The 18,711-nt window shown below is 43.4% G+C and overlaps 1 long non-coding RNA gene across 1 annotated transcript in view; it reads right to left on the bottom strand.

Annotated features, from left to right (window-relative positions):
* Positions 1 to 14,307: 14,307 nt before the first annotated feature.
* Positions 14,308 to 18,711, bottom strand: part of LOC140465880 (uncharacterized) — a 93,120-nt gene continuing 88,716 nt past the window's right edge. Inside the window, exons 2-3 of the long non-coding RNA XR_011955179.1 lie at positions 15,866 to 15,953; positions 14,308 to 14,624 (exon numbers count right to left, since the gene is read on the bottom strand). This is a non-coding gene — a long non-coding RNA (uncharacterized lncRNA). The remainder of the gene's footprint in view (positions 14,625 to 15,865; positions 15,954 to 18,711) is intronic.

Here is an 18,711-nt window from a genome sequence, read left to right as displayed (position 1 = left end):
AGGGTGGTATGTGTATGGACTGAGCTGCCAGAGGATGTGGTGGAGGTTGGTACAATTCTAACATTTGGATGGGAAGGGTTTGGAGGGATATGGGCCAGGTGCTGGCAGATGGACTAGTTGGGTTGGACGAAGGGTCTGTTTCCATGCTATACATCTCTATGACTCTATGACTCTATCAGGCTTGTGCCCGAAATATCGTTTCTCCTGACCTGCTATGCTATGGTTTTACAGCACTACACTCCAACTCTGAGCTCCTCACTAACACCAGGTTATAATCCAATAGGTTTATTTGGAAGTACGAGTTTTCGGAGTACTGCCCTAACTAGGTAACTCGTTACCTGATGAAGGAGCAGCGTTCTGAAAGCTCATTATTTGATGAAAGAGCAGCACTTTGAAAGCTTGTGCTTTCAACTAAACCTGTTGAACTGTAACCTGGTTTGTGGGATTTCTAACTTTGTCCACCCCAGTCTAACACCGGCACCTTCACATCTTGCCTTCCCAGGGTAACTCTCTCCTGACTACATACCATATGTAAGTGCGACAGGACATACTCAAGGATATGATGAACGGTTTTCCTGTTAGGAAGTATACAAGTATTTAAATGTCTTTGTAAACCAATAACTGCCAATGTCTAGCCATTTTGAAAATGTTACTGATTTTAAAAGGATTTAAAATACTACAATTTGTTACAATTATGTGGATCCGTATTTGGAATAGTGTGAGCAACATCCAAAGAGCAGTGATTCATTGGAGAGAGTTCAGAGAGTAGTCATATGAAGGATCTCAGATTGACGACTCTATGTGTTATTAGATTTTCAAAGTTGAACATGTTTTTCCACCGAGCTTTCTTGTCCTAACTTACTAAACCCACCTCACTAATTGTCTACCGCACACCAATGACATCTCTCACATCCTATTTCCAGCCCTTAGCACACACCATTTGGGATATCTGGGAATTTATCTGCATCAGTGCGCCATTTTTAACAGCTTGCAGGGCACAAACACAGTCTGCGGCTGTCCTATATTGTTACTGAATATTTGCTCTGGAATGCCAGGTGGGGTTTGGGAGGTGGGAGAGGTTGGAACCTGTTTTGCAGGTATTCCTCTTCTGCCAGGAGCAGCAGGGGAAACCAGAACACCAAACCATGCCAAGCAATGGTTGTCACTTGTGTTAAAGCCCTCCCAGCTATCTAGAGGAATGCCCAGAACTGGAAGAACATGGTCAATGTCCTTCTCCACTCTGCCAGCATACATATCACCATCCTCTTTCTGATACTTTAGACCCACTGTAGCTCTGTCACTGCACCCACCTCCCACCAAGGATCATGCTGTACTACTCTCACCAGTGCCTGCTCCATCTCTTATTCACTTTCAGCCATTCCAACCCCTGACATAACTAGCTCTGTTCCGCCTATTCACTTGCTTCATCTCCTGATGTGCACCAACTGTTTCCCTTTTATTTTTGTTATAGAATCCTTACAGTGTGGAAACAGGCCCTCCAACCCAACACTGACCCTCCAAAGAGTAACCCACCCAGATCCTATATTTACCCCTCACTAATGCACCTAACCTACACATCCCCGAACACCATGGGCAATTTAGCATGGCCAATTCACCTAACCAGCACATCTTTGGACTGTGGGAGGAAGCCAGAGCACCCAGAGGAAACCCATGCAGAGGTAGGGAGAATGTGCATTCCACACAGACAGTTGTGTGAGGCTGGAATTGAACCCGGCTCCCTGATGCTGTGATGTAGTAGTGCTAACCACTGAGCTACCATGCTGCCACAGATTTATCGTCTGTAATATTTGTCTGTCTCTTAGTAAATGGGATAAAAGAAGACTTAAAATGAGTGGCGAGCTGTCCATCATTCAGCTCCTCACACCTTATGAGGACAGCATTCTGACCCTGACCATTCTGAGCAAGGAATGGACTAGTATCAGAAGCTGTCCTTGCCTCTAAGTGAAGGTTATCTCCCCTGATTTTACCCAGATTTGCTGACAACTATGGTAAGCTTTCTGGCTTTGTGTCTGCAATAAATAATAAAGCAAGATCGCAGTAATATGAGCCTCTCACTCTGGCTGAGGGTGAAAGGCACAATAAGGCAAAGCAAGTTAATTCAGGGCAGGGATATTATGAGCATTCAGGCAAAGTCAAAGTACATGAGCACTATGACAGCAAGTAAAGGACCCAGCAGCATAAGCTGGGTGTGTGTCCCTGAGTGCAGTGTCCTTGCTGCAGTATTATAATCATTGGTGTCAGTGTTACCTACATTACAGCAATGACGTGCGGAATCACCAAAGTAACCTTTCAGGGAATCAGAGACGAGCCATGAGGGTCTTTAAATTCTGGCACAAATAGGATCCCAAAGTCCATGGCCATGGGCTGCTGGTGGCCTACTGAGCATGCCCTGAGATGTTGGTGTCCAATTTCCAACACAGAAGACATTCTGAGCAAGTCATGAGATGAATCTATCGAGTGGTAGCTCTGGTTTCCTTCTTGAATTTTCTCAATGTTGAGCTTTGTCAGTGAGTTTGGTGAGATGGGAGGCTAAATATTGATGAGGTGAGTTGAGGCATTAACAAGGATTTAACAAGTAATAATGAGCTTCAATTGGTATCTTGCTGCTCCCTTGCAAGAATCTTGCCATGATACTTCTCAAAAGCATAGAAATAGAGCTAGATGGTCTTAACATTCTAATGAGCCTTGCAGTACTTAGATTAGATTATGATTTGGAGATGCTGGTGTTGGACTGTGGTGTACAAAGTTAAAGATCACACAACACCAGGTTATAGTCCAACAACTATCACCTGATGAAGGAGTGTCGCTCCGAAAGCTAGCGTGCTCCCAGTTAAACCTGTTGGACTATAACCTGGTGTTGTGTGAGTTTTAGATTAGATTAGATTCCCTAAGGTGTGGAAATAGGCCCAGCAAGTCCACACTGACCCTCCGATAAACAACCCACCCAAACCATCTCCCTACATTTACCCCTGACTAATGCACCCAATACTATGGGTAATTTAGCATGGCCAATTCACCTGACCTGCACATCTTTTAGACCGTGGGAGGAAACCCACACAGAGAATGTGCAAACTCCACACAGACAATCACCCAAGGCTGGAATCGAACCCAGGTTCCTGGTGGTGTGAGGCAGCAATGCTAACCACTGAGCCACCGTGCCACCTCATTTATCACTTAATTCTGCCATAGACCATGTCATTCAGACCCCCCTATAAAATTCTGCCCATTATTCATATTTCCCTATCCACTCTCATATGTAATCAATTGAATTTATATTCCATCTTACCTCATTGTAATATCTCAAAATCTAGCACCTATTGAATTACACTTGAAGTGAACTGATACCTGCCAACTGTCATGCTACAATCCTCTCTCAGAAAAAAACTGTAAACTGATTCACTAGTTAACCTAATTTCCAATGATATTTGGTTGAGTGAGTGGTTTTGGTCAAAATACCAATAACAAGTGCCTTGTGCCAAGAAGACCTTTAATCCTCAGCTAAACAGTCAGGGGGAACTTGATTTGATGTTCTTACTGAAACAGACCTCCAGCAAGGATGCTCTGGAGAGTCAACCTCATGTGAACCAGAGAATCTCTAAGAAGTGATTTACTGAGAGATAAACAACTGGTTATGTCAGAAAGACAGGAATCCATAAGCACAAAGTAAATAACTGCAGTTTTGAAGTATATATATCCTGACATCACTCAGTGGTTTATTCCTGGTAAACCACCACCCTCTATTGTATATCCTGTTTAGATTAAAGCCAGGCAATTGGTTTTTACAATGTTCCAAATATTTCTTTCATTTTAGACTTTGAGACTAAATTGAAGTCAATAGGATTTACTGTTACTACTATATTGTGAAAATATAGAGGGGCCGGTGTTGGACTGTAGTGGACAGGGCCAGAAGTCACATGACACCAGGTTACAGTCCAACAGGTTTATTTGAAATCACGAGTTTTCGGAGCGCTGCTCCTTCGTCAGGTGCAGCGCAGGCTTGTGATTTTAAATAAACCTGTTGAACTATAAACTGTGTTGTGTGACTTCTGATATTGTGAAGAGACTAGGATCATGTTGTCTCTTAATGTTTTTGACACAACTTCACAGTGTCTCAATCATAAATGGAAGCAATACAAAATGTATTGTAATGGTTAAAATGAAAAGAAAGGGGGCAGAAGGTATTTGGTCATTAAAGTCTCTGCAAAACCTTCTAATAGCATGGAACATACCATTTACTTGTCATTCAAAGGTGACTTATCTTTGATAACCTTTATGTTCACAATGCTTTATTTTTTCTGTTATTTTCTTCCCCTCAGGGTGCTGTCATGATGCACGCCATTCTCCTATTAAGATGATGGATGCCTGACCTGATCCCCATCAACTTTGGTCTTCAACTAGTTACTAAGTGGTTTGTAAAAGTGATGTAAAGTTGATCTGCGCGGTGTTTACCCCGTGGCATGGATTGACTGACTGAGATGAGAAAGGTGGAACATGTGTATGAATCATGAGTTTGGTGCTTGAAAGAAAGGTCACTTGTTCTGAGAGACTGAGTGTTTATATTTTTGTGCTTTACTATAATTCATTGAACAGTCTTAATTCCATGTTTCAATATGTAATGTGAACTGTTACACTATTCCCACTTGTGCCATAAATTAGAAAAGACTTACTTTATTTCTGTGAATTATACCAACTTAAGAAAGCAGAATATTGATTGCAATGGGGGCTGAGCCTGCAGTAAATTTGACCTGTAAACTAAGTGGGTTCTTCTACAAAATACTGATGGTACCTCACAATTTAAGAGTTCTGGAGTAATTGAGCTTTTCTGTGCTGACTGACTTTGGTTTTGGAGATTTTTATACAGATAAGAATACAAGTGTTTTTGCCATTGATCTGGGAGTGGTCTCAATTGCATTTTGTTAATATTAACAGTTAGCCCATGCATGGTTCAGTCAGACAGGAATTTTCCAGTTGTTTCCTCCCTTATTGGTACTTTAATATTCTGACTTTTTTTGTCTGAATCTGAGAGATTCAGGTGTTTAGGAAATACACAATAATGAGGGTGAGGCAAACTTGATAAATATGTTAATCTTCTTCTATATTTCATTTTCCTATAATTGTATCTCCAAGTTGGCATATGAAAAGTTTCTAATATGTTTTGCACCCTTAAATCAACTCAAGTGCAGTGTGGAATTTGGCTTGGTCATGTGAAAGGTTGAGTGAAGTTTGTTAGTGCTGTTTATGATGTTCTAATCATTAACGTTAACACTTGGAAATTGCGGGCATTGTATGCTTGTGTTTTCAATGCCAAACATCAGTGAGAAAAGAATCTTAGAGTACAGCAGAAACGGTAACATGGTAGGTCAGTGGTTGGCACTGCTACCTTGCAGTACTAGGGACCTAGGTTGGATTCCAACCTCGAGTGACTGTCTGTGTGGAAGTTAGATATTCTCCCTGTGTCTGTGTGGGTTTCCTCCCACAAACCAAAGATGTGCAGATTGGGTGGATTGGCCATGGGAAAAGCAAGGATTGGGTAGGTGACTGCCTGTGGGTGGGATGCTTTTCAGAGGGTCTGTGTGGACTCAATGGGCTGAATGACCTGTCCCCACACTATAGGGAGCCTATGAAATGTAAAGTGTCACCTATGCAGCCAGATTAGGGGATGGGAGAGACATCCATAATATATTATGGAGAGTACAATATCAACTATAAGAAGACTATACTTGGAATTATAATGGATTTCTTTAACTGATTCACACTGTAAATTTGAAGGTTCACTGACATATATTTAGCAAATATTTTCTCATCCCATAGCCAGTATTGGAATGAGTACTCAATCTACCTGTCCAGTGATGATCTGATGAGAAATATTGGATGGATAAATACATTTTGAATACTTAAAGCTTCAAGGATGAGGATAAAGCGGCAAGTAGTACAGAATCTTATCTGGGTATAGTGGGCAGTGGCGAGACGTGTCGCAGAAACCAGTGAGGTGCTTAGTGAAGCCCAGTCTGACATCTTGGATGCTTTTCTCAAGTGGCATGGCAACATTCTTGCTAGGTAGCAGTAAGTTCTCAATTGATACTCATTATTGCTTATTAAACATCTTGTTAACAGCCTAACTTGCCATGGGTTATACTCAAACCAAACTTACTATGCAAACTAGTCATTAGGAAATCTTAACATGAGAACCAGAGTGGGCGCTTGGGAGGGTGTGTAAGATTTGCCAGCTGAGCCAAAAGCCTCTATGTTGAAGGCATAACTGAGGACTGCAGATGCTGGAAATCAGAGTCTAGATTAGAGTGGTGCTGGAAAAGCACAGTAGGTCAGGCAACATCCAAGGAGCAGGAAAATCGACACTTCGGGCAAAAGCCCTTCATCAGGCTTTTGTGCTGGGCTTTTTCAACACCATTCTAATCTAGCCTCTATGTTGGACACAGGGCACCAACAGCTCAGTGCATACTCCATGGGTACCGGCCACATGAACCCCACATCCATGGAAATTGGCATTGAACATCTACCAGTCTCTGTGAACCGTCATGGACATCTCCGATTCTCTTTCTGCACATTCATGATGCAACTTGAGCTGCACTGGCAGCTATCATTATGATGCTATAGTGAGGAAACTGTGTGCTCAGAGACATGCACCCTGCTCATAGCCTGGGCTAGGTTGTATCCCTCAGTTCTCTGCTTACTTTCACAGTGCAATCACTCTGAGCCCGTCTGGATACCCAGAGCACCCCTGTCTTATATTATCTTGCTTTGCCTTTTTGTCTACCATGAGGGTGGCACAGTGGCTCAGTGGTTAGCACTGCTGCCTCACAGTACCAGGCACTTGGGTTCGATTCCCACCTCGGGCAACTGCTTGTGTGGAGTTTACACATTCTCCCCATGTCTGCATGGGTTCCCTCCGGGTGCTCTGGTTTCCTCCCACAATCCAAAGTTGCGCAGGTCAGGTGAATTGGCCATGCTAAATTGCCCATAGTGTTAGGGGCATTAGTCAGGGCAAATATAGGGTCTGGGTGAGGTACTCTTTGGAGGGTTGGTGTGGACTTGTTGGGCCAAAGGGCCTGTTTCCATACTGTAGGGAATCTAATCTAATCTATTTGCTGCCAAGTCAGAGAAAGCAGGGTCATATTACTGCAACTTTAGTTTGCCATTTAGCACAGACATAAAACCAGGGACTTGTCATAATTGACAGCAAGCCTCAGCAAAATCAAGGGAAATAACCTTTATTCAGGCGATTCCAGCCCAGTAACTCAAAGACAGCCTCTAATTCCACTAAAATAGGCAGTATCATGGACAGTGAGAAAGATTATCTGAAATTGCAGCAGGACCTTGATCAGCTGGGGAAGAGGGCCGAGAAATGGGAAATGGAGCTTAGTATACCTAAGTGTGAGGTCTTGCATTTTGGAAAGTCAATTCAAGGTAGGAGTTTTATCATGCATGGTAGGGCCTTACGGAGTGTAATGGAACAGAGGGATCTTGGAGTTCAGGTTCACAGTTCCCTGAAGTGAAGTCACAGATAGACATGACCATGAAGAAGGCTTTTGGCACACTGGCCTTCATCAGTATTGAGTATATAAGTTACAAAGCTTTCATAAAATTTCATAGGATCAGGCCATTTGGCCCAACATAGTTATGTTACGACATTGGTGAGGATGCACTTGGAGTGTTGTATTCAGTTTTGGTCACCTTGTTATAGGGAGAATGTTGTTAAACTGGAAAGAGTGAAGAAGAAATTTACAGTTATGTTGCTAGACTCAATGGTTTGAGATATAGAGAGAGGATGGACAAGCTAGGATTTTTTTCTTTAGGAGACTGAGGAGGTGACCCGATAGCAGTGTATAACGTCATGAAAGGCATGAATAGAGTGAATGCACTCAGTCTTTTCCCCAAAGTTGGGGAATCGAGAACGAGAGGGCATCAGTTTAAGGTTAGAGGGGAAATAATTAAAGGGAACCCGAGCAGACACGTTTTTTACACAGAGGGTGTTACAAATATGGAATGAGCTGCCAACGGAAGTGGTTGAGGCGGGTACATTAACAACATTTAAAAGACATTTGAACAAATACATAGATAGGAAAGATTTAGAAGGGTATGGGCCAAATGCAGGGGTTAGCATGGATGGACATTTTGGTCAACATGGACCAATTTGGTCCAAAGACCTGTCTCTGTGCTGTCAGACTCTATGACTCTAATTCCAATCCAGGGACTTGGAAACACTGTCAATGAGCTGCTTAGGATGGTCAGAGCCAGGATCCTCTCCTCTTCATGTAGAAGGAGCCAAATGTTTGGCAGCCTGCCACACGTCTCAGTCTTTTACCCAAACTGTGGCCCATTTTCCTCACTGACTGAGAGCCAGGCAGGTATTACAGAAGACAAATGTGGGACTGCTGGTGTATGTGGGCAGGTTTCCTGAGTGAGCGAGCAGGCAACACAGTGCAGACAGGGTTAGTCGTGTCTGGGGTTGTGGTGATTGGAAAAGATTTGCAAGCAATAGTGGTAGAGCATGAGTATTGGTGGGATGTAGGTGCAGAAGCAGGGTTAAAGTGTGAGTGTGAGGTATGGGAGTGATGATTGTGGCACTTACCATGGGTGGAATGGAGAAGGGAATTGACCTTCTTTCTATAGTGCTGGGCATTCCCCCATGCAGTGGACTTGTTGGTCTGAAGGGCCTGTTTCCACACTGTAAGTAATCTAATCTAAGTTGAGCATGCTGTAACCCTTTGGAAACCTCAGAGCAGACTGGCATGGTCTGGTATCCCTGCTGGCCCTGGGAGAAGAGAAAGATCCGCATCTATACCACCCTGTCCGGCAAGTGCTCCAGGATCCTGTCTACAAAGCAGGACACTGACTTTCCGTTGTCTGCCATGTCCAGAACAAGTGACAGTTCCAGACTGACAGTCCGAGTGCACGGTAGGTTTTTAAATATGGAGCTGAATCATGAATCCCGGTCAATTCCGAAAGTCTGCTGTTAAGCAAGTTGCTCTGTGACAGCACATGGTAGGTTGAAATGGAAGTCAGACATGGAACTTGCCATAAGGTCTGAAATGGCAATTAATATATTATGCCACACAGCAGGAATCACTTTAATAATTTTAACTTGCACTTAGCAAAAAGCTGTGTAGTATTTTCAATGAAACATAGTTAAATGTATGATTAAAGTAACTGAGGCAGATTTGCTACTAACAGGGGTGAACAGATACTTTTGGAAATTCCTTTATTCCTGCCTCAGTCCATCTGCTACTGATACCCTCATCTCTGCAACGGCACCTCAGGAGTTAGTTAGCTTAGTTGGCTGGATGGCTGACTAGTAATGCAGATAACACCAACACTGTGGGTTCAATTCCTGTACTAGCTGAGGTACTCTGAAGGATGCACCCTCCCCACCCTTCACTTGAAGTGTGGTGACCCTCAGGATAAACCAGCAGGCCAATGGCCTTGTAGATGCAGGGCACATTTAATCGACCTGACACTCAGTATTCCCAATCAGCCTCTTTTCCATTGCATTCTCTTGAAATGGGAATTCATGTTAAACTCCTCTGTCAGTATCGAGAGTGGGATTAATGATGTAACCATGCAACAGTGCCTACTAGCTGAAGCCCAATTGAACTTCAAACAGGCGCTACAATTGGCTTTGCTGTTAGATGATGCAGCTTATGAATTGCAGGGTATTCCTTGACTGGCTGACTGAGCTTGGGGTACACTATTTGAGCGAAGACAATTGCATAGCCTGTCCCAGGACATATGCTGAAAAGAGAGAGACTCTGGGTCAGCCAACTGCAAAACCCCAAAACAAAGCCAAGCCTCCGCCAAATGGTTAAAAGTTTCTTCAGAATAGGGTCTGGCAAGGCATTGCAGTTGCTGAGGCAGCTAAAGAGTTCCACTAGACCTAAATTGAGTCAGTGAACTCACAGGCTGATATCAAGGAGAGTGCACACCCTGGAAAAGCCATCGACATCTGGTTTGGAGCTGTTAAATTGCGAAGCAACATACAAGTCAAAACCAATCAACATAAACATCTGGTTAAAATGGTCACCCGGTTCTAATGGAGACTGATACCGGTGCAGTATTTTCAGTGATTGCAGAACCAGACTTTAACAGAATTCACTTTGTGATTGCGGAAAACCTTGGCTAGACCAAGAACCTATACTGGGGAATCTTTACAGATTAAGGGTACAATTTTGGTTCAGTTCCCACTAAATGTAGTAAAAGGCTCAGGCCCAAGCCTGATGGCACGAAAATCGTTGTGAAAGACTCACCTTGATTGGCTCACTATTTTTCAATTAGGAAACTGTTGCCCGAGTGAATTAAAATCCAAAAGCTTTTCAGGATGGTCTAGGGACCTTCAGAGGAGCCAAGGCAACCTCACATATTGACCAAGAAGCAACTGAATGATTCCGCAAGACCCAAGAGTGCCATTTGTCTTATGGGCAAAAGTAGAGACAGAAATCAGAGGGGCTGTTCATCTGGTCCAATCAGGGAGCCCTGGCTGACAGATAAAAGCAGGAGTCGCAGACACCCTGTTCACTCTGAAAGCTGGCTCTGAGGGAGCGTGTAAATGGAGGGTGACTTGATGATGGGATACTGGCCTCTGTGGAGTTATTTCAGGGTTGATTTTCAGGAGCTGGATTGATGAGTTCCATATTTACCCTGTGTAGGACCCTTTGAATTATATGATGTGGTTTTATGTCATATTTACAGCATAGCAACGAGCTATTTGGCAATAAAATGTGAACGCTTATTTTTCACAAAATTCTCGTCATACTCTCTGTCATTTGCCCACATCAACATATCTTTTTATCCGTTTCGCCTCATGTCTTCATGTAACTTTCCTTACTCATGTCTACTCTTTTCACCTCAAGTACTCATTGCAGAAGCAACTTAGAAATCTAACAAAGCTTAAAAAAGATTCTCATGAATTCCTTACTGAATTTATTCATGGCAATCTTAAATTTATGGCCATCTTGTCTACCTTGTCCTCTTCCTATTCTTTACAGCTACCCAATTAAGGAAAGCCAATGCCCCAATAGTATTATTGCTGGACTGTTCATCCAGAGACCCAGATAATGTTCTGGCACCCAGGTACAAATCCCACCATGGCAGATGTGGAATTTGAATTCAATAGGTAAAATAAAACCCTGGAATTGAGAGTCTAATGATGACCATGAGTCAATTGTCAGGAAAATCACATCTGTTTCATTAATGTCCTTTCGGGAAGGAAACTGCCATCCTTACCTGGTCAACATGTGATTCCAGTCCCACAACAATGTGGTTGTCTCTTACCTAACCTCTGAGCAACTAGGGATGGGCAATAAATGTTGGCCTAACTAGTGATGCCCACATCCCATGTATGAATAAAAAGAATTAAATATTTTTCATAATCTAAAAGATCTCAGTGAAGGCATCCTTTAATCTTCTCTTTTCTGGAGAATAAAAGTGCTGATATGTTTGATTTTTCCTAACTGTTATAGTACTCTTAGTGCAGGTATTATTCTACAAAAACATGTTATTTGGGTAATGGTTCTGAAAGAGTTAACATTTATTTTAAATTAGTGCCACTCATTCTACTGATGCTACACAATATATGCATGATTTAGAGACGCCGGTGTTGGACTGAGATAAACCTGTTGAACTATCACCTGGTGTTGTGTGATTTTTAACAATATATGAATATTGACTAGGAGTTGTTCTCTAGCTTTCAGAGGGAACAGATGAACTCAACCAGCTCCTTAAGGTGCTAAATAGACTAGATTCCCTAAAGTGTGGCAACAGGCCCAACGAGTCCACATTGTCCCTCCAAAGAGTAAAACACCCAGACCCATTTCCCTCTGACTAATGTACCTAACACTATCAGCAATTTAGCATGGCCAATTCACCTGACCTACACATGTTTGGACTGTGAGAGGAAACTGGACCACCCAGAGGAAACTCACTCAGACATGGGAGAATGTGCAAACTCCAGACAGACACCCAAGGCTGGAATTGGGTCCCTGGCTCTGTGCGGCAGCAGTGCTAACTACTGAGCCACCATGCCACCAAATGGCTATACCTGACAATTATGAAGTTGTACGGATTACTCGCGGAGTAAATCATCTTGTTATATAGGAACAATACCTCTTCTGTTGACAGTCCATAGTGGTGTAACCTCTACCACTGATCAATAGATAGACTCAAAACAAAGCAAAAACAAAGAACTGCCTCTAACAGCCATTCCCCAGTACCACATACTGGTACAGGTGGCAAATATCATGCGGTGCGAGGAATGGTCATCGGGGAAAATACCACTAAACAGTATTTTGCTGATGTTGCTCCAATTGTATTTTGGAATAAGGAGTCAAATTTCTTGGTGAGTTTATTCACTAACCTATTCATCTTTTAGTTCTACCCGTCCACAAATTAACTCTAGTACTTCTTTTTTTAATTAACTTTCATCACCATCTTTATTATTTTGTGTCTGTAGCCCCAGACCCCTCTCGGTGCCATTAAGATATTTATTTTCCAAGGAATCTGTAACCTCCTCATTGTTCCGACTAAAATATACAAACTCATATTTATCTATTTTGAAGTTCTTTTGTCCTTGTCTATTATGCAAGTTTATGAAATTCTGGAAAGAGTAAACTTTCATTCTGGTAAACTGCCTGTTACCCAGCTGTTTTCTAAATGATGAAAGACAAGCAATGGTTGTTATGTTTAACTAAATTGATGATGGCACCTTCTGGATTGTTGCATAACAGCACACATGCAGCTTGAAGAGCATATTGATTCCGACTTTACCTACATTAGCCTAAAGAAACGATTACCTTATGGGTGAAATAGATTTTTCAATAAGAAGCTTTAGGTCAAGGAATGGCCCTTAGCTAAGTAATTCATAGAATAGAATCCCTATATTGTGGAAACAGGCCCTTTGGCCCAACAATTCCACACCAACCCTCTGAAGAGTAACCCACCAAGACCCATTCCCGTACCTTATTACTCTATGTTTACCACTGATTAATGCACCTAACCTACGCATCCCTGAACACTACAGACAATTTAGCATGGCCAGTTCACCTAACCTGCACATCTTTGGACTGTGGGAGGAAACCAGAACACCCGGAGGAAACCCATGCAGACATGAGGAGAATGTGAAAGCTCCACACAGTCACCCAAGGCTGGAATCAAACCAGGTCCCTAATGCTGTGAGGCAGCAGTGCAAACCACTGAGCCACTGTGCCGCCCATCACAAGCATTTTTTAATACCATTCAAACTTCTCATTGTATTCCATTAACTTCTACCCACAACAGTCGCGCTTTCCAAAACCTACTTGTTCTACGTCCTTCATTGGTCTGTTAAGTAGAGGTGAAGAAATTTTATTTCATTTTCTTTCTCATTCTTAGTTTGTACCTTGTGCCTGTTGCTCACAGTGAATGCTTTTCTTAGATCATAACATTTGTTCTATCCATCTTACAAGCTAATTTTCAGGTGTAGTTTTGCAATATTATTTTCTTCATAGGAGTCCTCAAGGCAGTATCATGATGGTCCATTATTAGTTATTGATGTCTATTTTCTTCACACAATGGATGTATTTTATCAAATTTCACTGTGGCAACAGAATGATAAGATAGGGGGATTAGTTTTGAAGCAATTGGTAACAGAATTCTTTGCAAGGGTTGCACCGTCATCGTGGAGAAGTGCAGTAACTCTCTATTTTTCTTCTTTTTTTTGACACAAGCTGCACACATCTTTATTCAATTTCCACCACCAGGAAGAAAAGTAAAACCCAAATGGCCAGTGACAAGCAGTGCCCTTCACATCAAAGGGTAATGCTGTGTGATCATGCAGTACCTCTCTATTTTTCTTTTTTCCTTATCTATAAACAAATGGAGGAAAAGAAGTTTGGCTGATCACTGACATAACTCCACAGAGGCCGGTGTCACATCACCAAGTCACCCTTTATTTACATGTGGAAGTCCTTGACACTGATGTAGCTCCCTCAGAACCAGCTCTCAGAGTGACAGGATGTCTGACCTTCATGTTTTTAATTATTTTTTATTTTTTCTCTGTTTTTTAACCCCCACGTTCCCGCCTAACTGCGGTAGTGCTTATTTTTTCCCCAGCCCCCATGTTGTGTGTGTGCAGGTGTGAGACACAGTGAAAGACACAAGATGCATGAATCTTTATTCAGTTTCCACCACCAGGAAGATAGGAAACACCCGAGTGGCCAGTGACAAGCAGTGCCCTTCACCTCAAAGGGCAATGCTGTGTGATCATATGCAGTACCTCTCTATTGTGCACTGGGGGGGGGGGGGGGGGTGGGTTCAGCAAACAATGTATTTTAACTTCAATCAAAACATCATCCGAATTCAATTAGTGCCAAATTTGGAACTGAATTCGAGCCAACCCTTCTTTCACAGCAGCATGCAGCTGCTTTCTGTATGTTTCCCAGAATGAGATAATTCTGAAGGCAGGATACAACTTTGTTAATTTTTCATTAATTTTTCTTCTTAAATTTTTATATGTCCATAATTGTCAAAAGTGAGGGCGGTTTTTCATTCTCAGCTCACGTCTCCAGAGTTGATAAAGTGTGGCGCTGGAAAAGGCACAGCAGGTCAGGCAGCATCTGAGGAGCAAGAGAGTCAATGTTTTGAGCAGGTTCCTTCTTCAGAACTGGGGAGGGGGAAGGAGGGTGAGAGATGAATGGGAGCAGGGAAAAGGTAGGCGAAAGGTGGACAAAGGCAGGAGGTGATAGTAATAGGTCAGTGGGAAGGGTGGAGCAGATAGGTGGGAAGGAAGATGGACAGGTAGGTCAGGTCAAGAAGGCAAACCTGAGTCAGAGGGTTATGTCTGGGATGGGAGACTTGAAAACTGTTGAATGCAACGTTGAGGCCATGTGGTTGTAGGCTCCTGAGGAGGAAAATGAGGTGTTCTTCCACTAGTTTGCAGGTGGCCTTGTGTAGGCAGTTGGAGGAGGCCCAGAATGGACATGTCATGGGGGGAGTGGGAGGGGGAGTTGAAGTGGATGCCCACAGGAAGGTGGGATTGGTTCGTGCATTCCCTGAACCGTTCCCTGAGTTTGCACTTGGTCTCTCCAATGTAGAGGAGACCATATCGAGAGCACCAGATACAATAGATGAGATTAGAGGATGTACAAGTAAATCTCCGCCAGATTTGAAATGATCCATGGGATCCTTGGACAGTTGTGAGGGTGTAGGTTTTGCATCTCTTGCAGTGTGAAGGACAGGTGCCAGGAGTGGAGGGTCAGTGAGGATTGTGGACCTAAGGACGGAGTCACGGAGGGAACGATCCCTATGGAATGCAAGTAGGGGTGGGGAGGGAAATATATGTTTGGTGGCGTCTCCATAGAGCTACAATTGAGTCAAACCAAATTCACACAACAATTTGTAACCATTGCAGAAAGGAATCTGTCAAGGTACAATCTGGTTCATGGCAATATATCGAATTTTGAATATTCTCCAAAGTTCTGCCCACAATTATTGTTTTTGTTGCTTAACATTTTCCTTTCCTTTGACTTGAACATATGTATTCCTAAATACCTGTGACTTTGCAAGACAGGAATTGTTTCTTGCTGATAAAAAGAGGGTTTAGAATGCTACCATTACATCTCCAACAAGCTGAAGGGAAGATTGTGGTTAACTCTGGTGGCTGGAAGTGATAGAAGGCTGGTAAGGCAGGGAAGTGGAAGCTAAAGTAAACAATACGCAAGGATCAGAGCTCATCAAAGAGCTTAAGGCCTAGAGGGAAAGGAGAAGGGAATGTTCAGATAGAATGAAGCATAGATAATGGAATGGCCATGGCTTGGTAATGAATGAAGAATTAATGCTGATCAACCAACGAACCTACCTTGCTGGTATTTACAAATTAAGCTTGGGACTTCTTCATTTTTCCACTGCTGTTGATCCAATTGAGGAGACTTAAATTTTCACTGCAGCTGTAGTTGAAGAAAATATTTTCTTACAATTATAAAGGTAGAATTGCATAGAAGATGCAGCCCACAAACAGGCTACAAGGCCCAACCGCCCATGTCAATGTTTAGGATCCATCAAAATCCCTCCTAGCTTTCTTTATTTGATCTAATCGCCTTCTTTCATCTCCTCTCTCCCTCATTGACTTACCCAGTTTGCCCTCAAACACATCTTTTGCTATTTGCCTCAAACACTTCATGTGGCAATGAGTCCTGCAGGACCTCCGATCTCCGGATCAGAAGAAGAGGTGCAGGAGTAGATGATAAAACCCCTCTAGCCTGTGCTGTCATCAAATAAGATCATAGCTGACCTTCTACCTCAATCCTATTTTCCTGCACCAATCCCACACCATCCAAAACTCTATTATTCGATTGATTGATTTATTGTCCCATGAACTGAAGTAAAGTGAAAAGCTTTGTTTAAGAGCAGTATAGGCAGATCATTGTAAGCAAGCAAGTACAGATCGTAGGTTGGAAAAAAGACTTAGACAGAGCTATACAGGTTACATTACACAGGACGTCCTCTGGCAAGATCAATGTTAGCAAGATCAGCATTATTTGAGGCTAGAGAGTCCATCCACCAGTCTACTAACGACCTGGAAGAAGATGTTCCTGAACCTGCTCTGCTTGTGTTCAGGCTTCTGGACCTCCTGTCTGAAGGAAGAGGTTGAGGAGAGCATTACCAGGGTGCGCTGGGTCTTTGATGATGTTGGCAGCCTTTCTGTGGCAGTGAGCTGTGTAAATGGAGTCCATGGATGGAAGGTTGGCTTCTGTGATGGTCTGGGCTGTGCACACCTCCTTCTGTAGTTTCTTATGGTCCTGGGCAGAGAAGTTGCCATACCAGACTGTTATGCACCTGGACAGTATGCTTTCAATGATACATCTGTAGAAGTTGGTGAGGGTCCTTATGAACATGCCAAATTTCCTGAGCTGCCAGGCAGGAGTCTGGAAGAACACAGCAAGCCAGGCAGCATCAGAAGGTGGAGAAGTCAACAATTTGGCTGTGACCCTTCATCTGGACTGGGGCTTGGGTGTTGGGGGAGCTGCAGATAAAGGAGGAGATGGGGTTAGGGTGGTGGTGGGGATAAGTGAAGACAGGTAGACAGTAACACAAGGTTGATCAATGTGAGGATTGAATCCAGTGGCAGGGAGCAGTGGGAGTGAGGGGGAATGGCTGGGAAGGGAGTCAGGGGGATGGGGAGAGAGGTTATTTGAAATTGGAGAACTCAATGTTGAGTCCTCTGGGATAAAGGGTGTCCGGGCAAAAGATAAGTTATTGTTCCTCCAATAGGCGCGGTGGATTGCTTTGGCATTGGAAGAGACCAAGGATAGTTGGAAATGGAGTGGGAAGAGAAATTGAAATGGGCGGTGACTGGGAGGTTCGGTCGGCCCCTGCAGGCCCGGCTGCGATGCTCAGCGAACTGCTCCCTAAGTTTACGTTCAGTCTCCCCAATGGAGAGTAGATCACATTGGGAGCACCTGATGCATATGCAGGTGCTGACCTGATCTCCCAGTCAACACCCATTTCCACTCCCCCAACCACTCCCTTTCTGAGATAACCATCCTTGGCCTCCTCCATTGCCAAAACAAACCACACCACAAACTGGAGGAACAATACCTTATCTTCCACCTGGGCACCCTACAGCCTGGAGGACTCAACATTGAGTTCTCCAATTTCAAATAACCTCCCTCCCCATCCCTTGACTCCCTTCCCAGCCACTCCCCCTCCCTTCCATTGCTCCCAGCCACCAACTGGATTCAATCCTCCCATTGACCAACCAGGTGGTACCCTCTACCTGTCTTCACCTTACCCCACCACCACCCTAACCCCATTTCCCCCTTTATCTGCAGGTTCCCCACACCCACTCCCAGTCCTGAAGAAGGGTTACACCCGAAACATGACACCCAAAATGTTACACCCGGCTTCTCCACCTGCTGGTGCTGCTTGGCCTGCTGTGTTCTTCCAACCTCCTACCTGCCTACCTTGGATTCCAGCATCTGCAATTTTTTTGTCTCTAACCAAATTTCCTGAGCCGTCCGAGGAAGAAGAGACATTGCTGTGCCTTCATGACCATCGCATGTATGTGGGACGTCCAGGACAGGTTTTCAGTTATCGTCATTCCAAACCTTTGTTTTGAAAATACAGGGAAGAAAATGATCTAAGGTTACAAAGGGATTTGATCAATCGAGCCAATGGCCTGAGGAGTGGCAGATAGAGTTTAATTTTGTTAAATGTGAGGTATTGCCATTTGGTAAAACAAACAAGGACAGAACTTACGCAGTTAATGGTAGCACCCTGGGTAGCATTGTTGAACAGAGAGACCGAGGGGTTTAGGTACATAGTTCTTTGAAAGTTGTACCAGAGTGGTTAACAGGACAGATAACACTCTTGCCTACATTGCTCAGACTATTCAGTATAGTAGATGGGAAATCATGTTGTGGTTGTATAGGATGATGGTGAGGCTACTTTTGGAGTACTGTGTACTGTTCTTGTCACCTTATTATAGCAAGGATATTATTAAATTGGAGAAGATTCAGGAAAGATTTGTCAGGATGTTGCGAGGAATGGAGGGTTTGAGTTATAAGGAGAGACTGGATAGACTGGAGTGTATGAGGTTTAGGGGAGACTTCCTAGAGTTTTATAAAATCATGAGGGGTGTAAATAAGGAGAATAGCCAAGGTGTTTTCCCTCGGATGGGGGAGTTCAAAACAAGGGGGCATTTTT

The sequence above is a fragment of the Chiloscyllium punctatum genome, chromosome 42, assembly GCF_047496795.1.
Source record: "Chiloscyllium punctatum isolate Juve2018m chromosome 42, sChiPun1.3, whole genome shotgun sequence".
NCBI classification, from domain to species: Eukaryota; Metazoa; Chordata; class Chondrichthyes; order Orectolobiformes; family Hemiscylliidae; genus Chiloscyllium; species Chiloscyllium punctatum.
The sequence above is the reverse complement of the archived record's forward strand: the minus strand, read 5'-3'. Positions and strand labels throughout refer to the sequence as shown.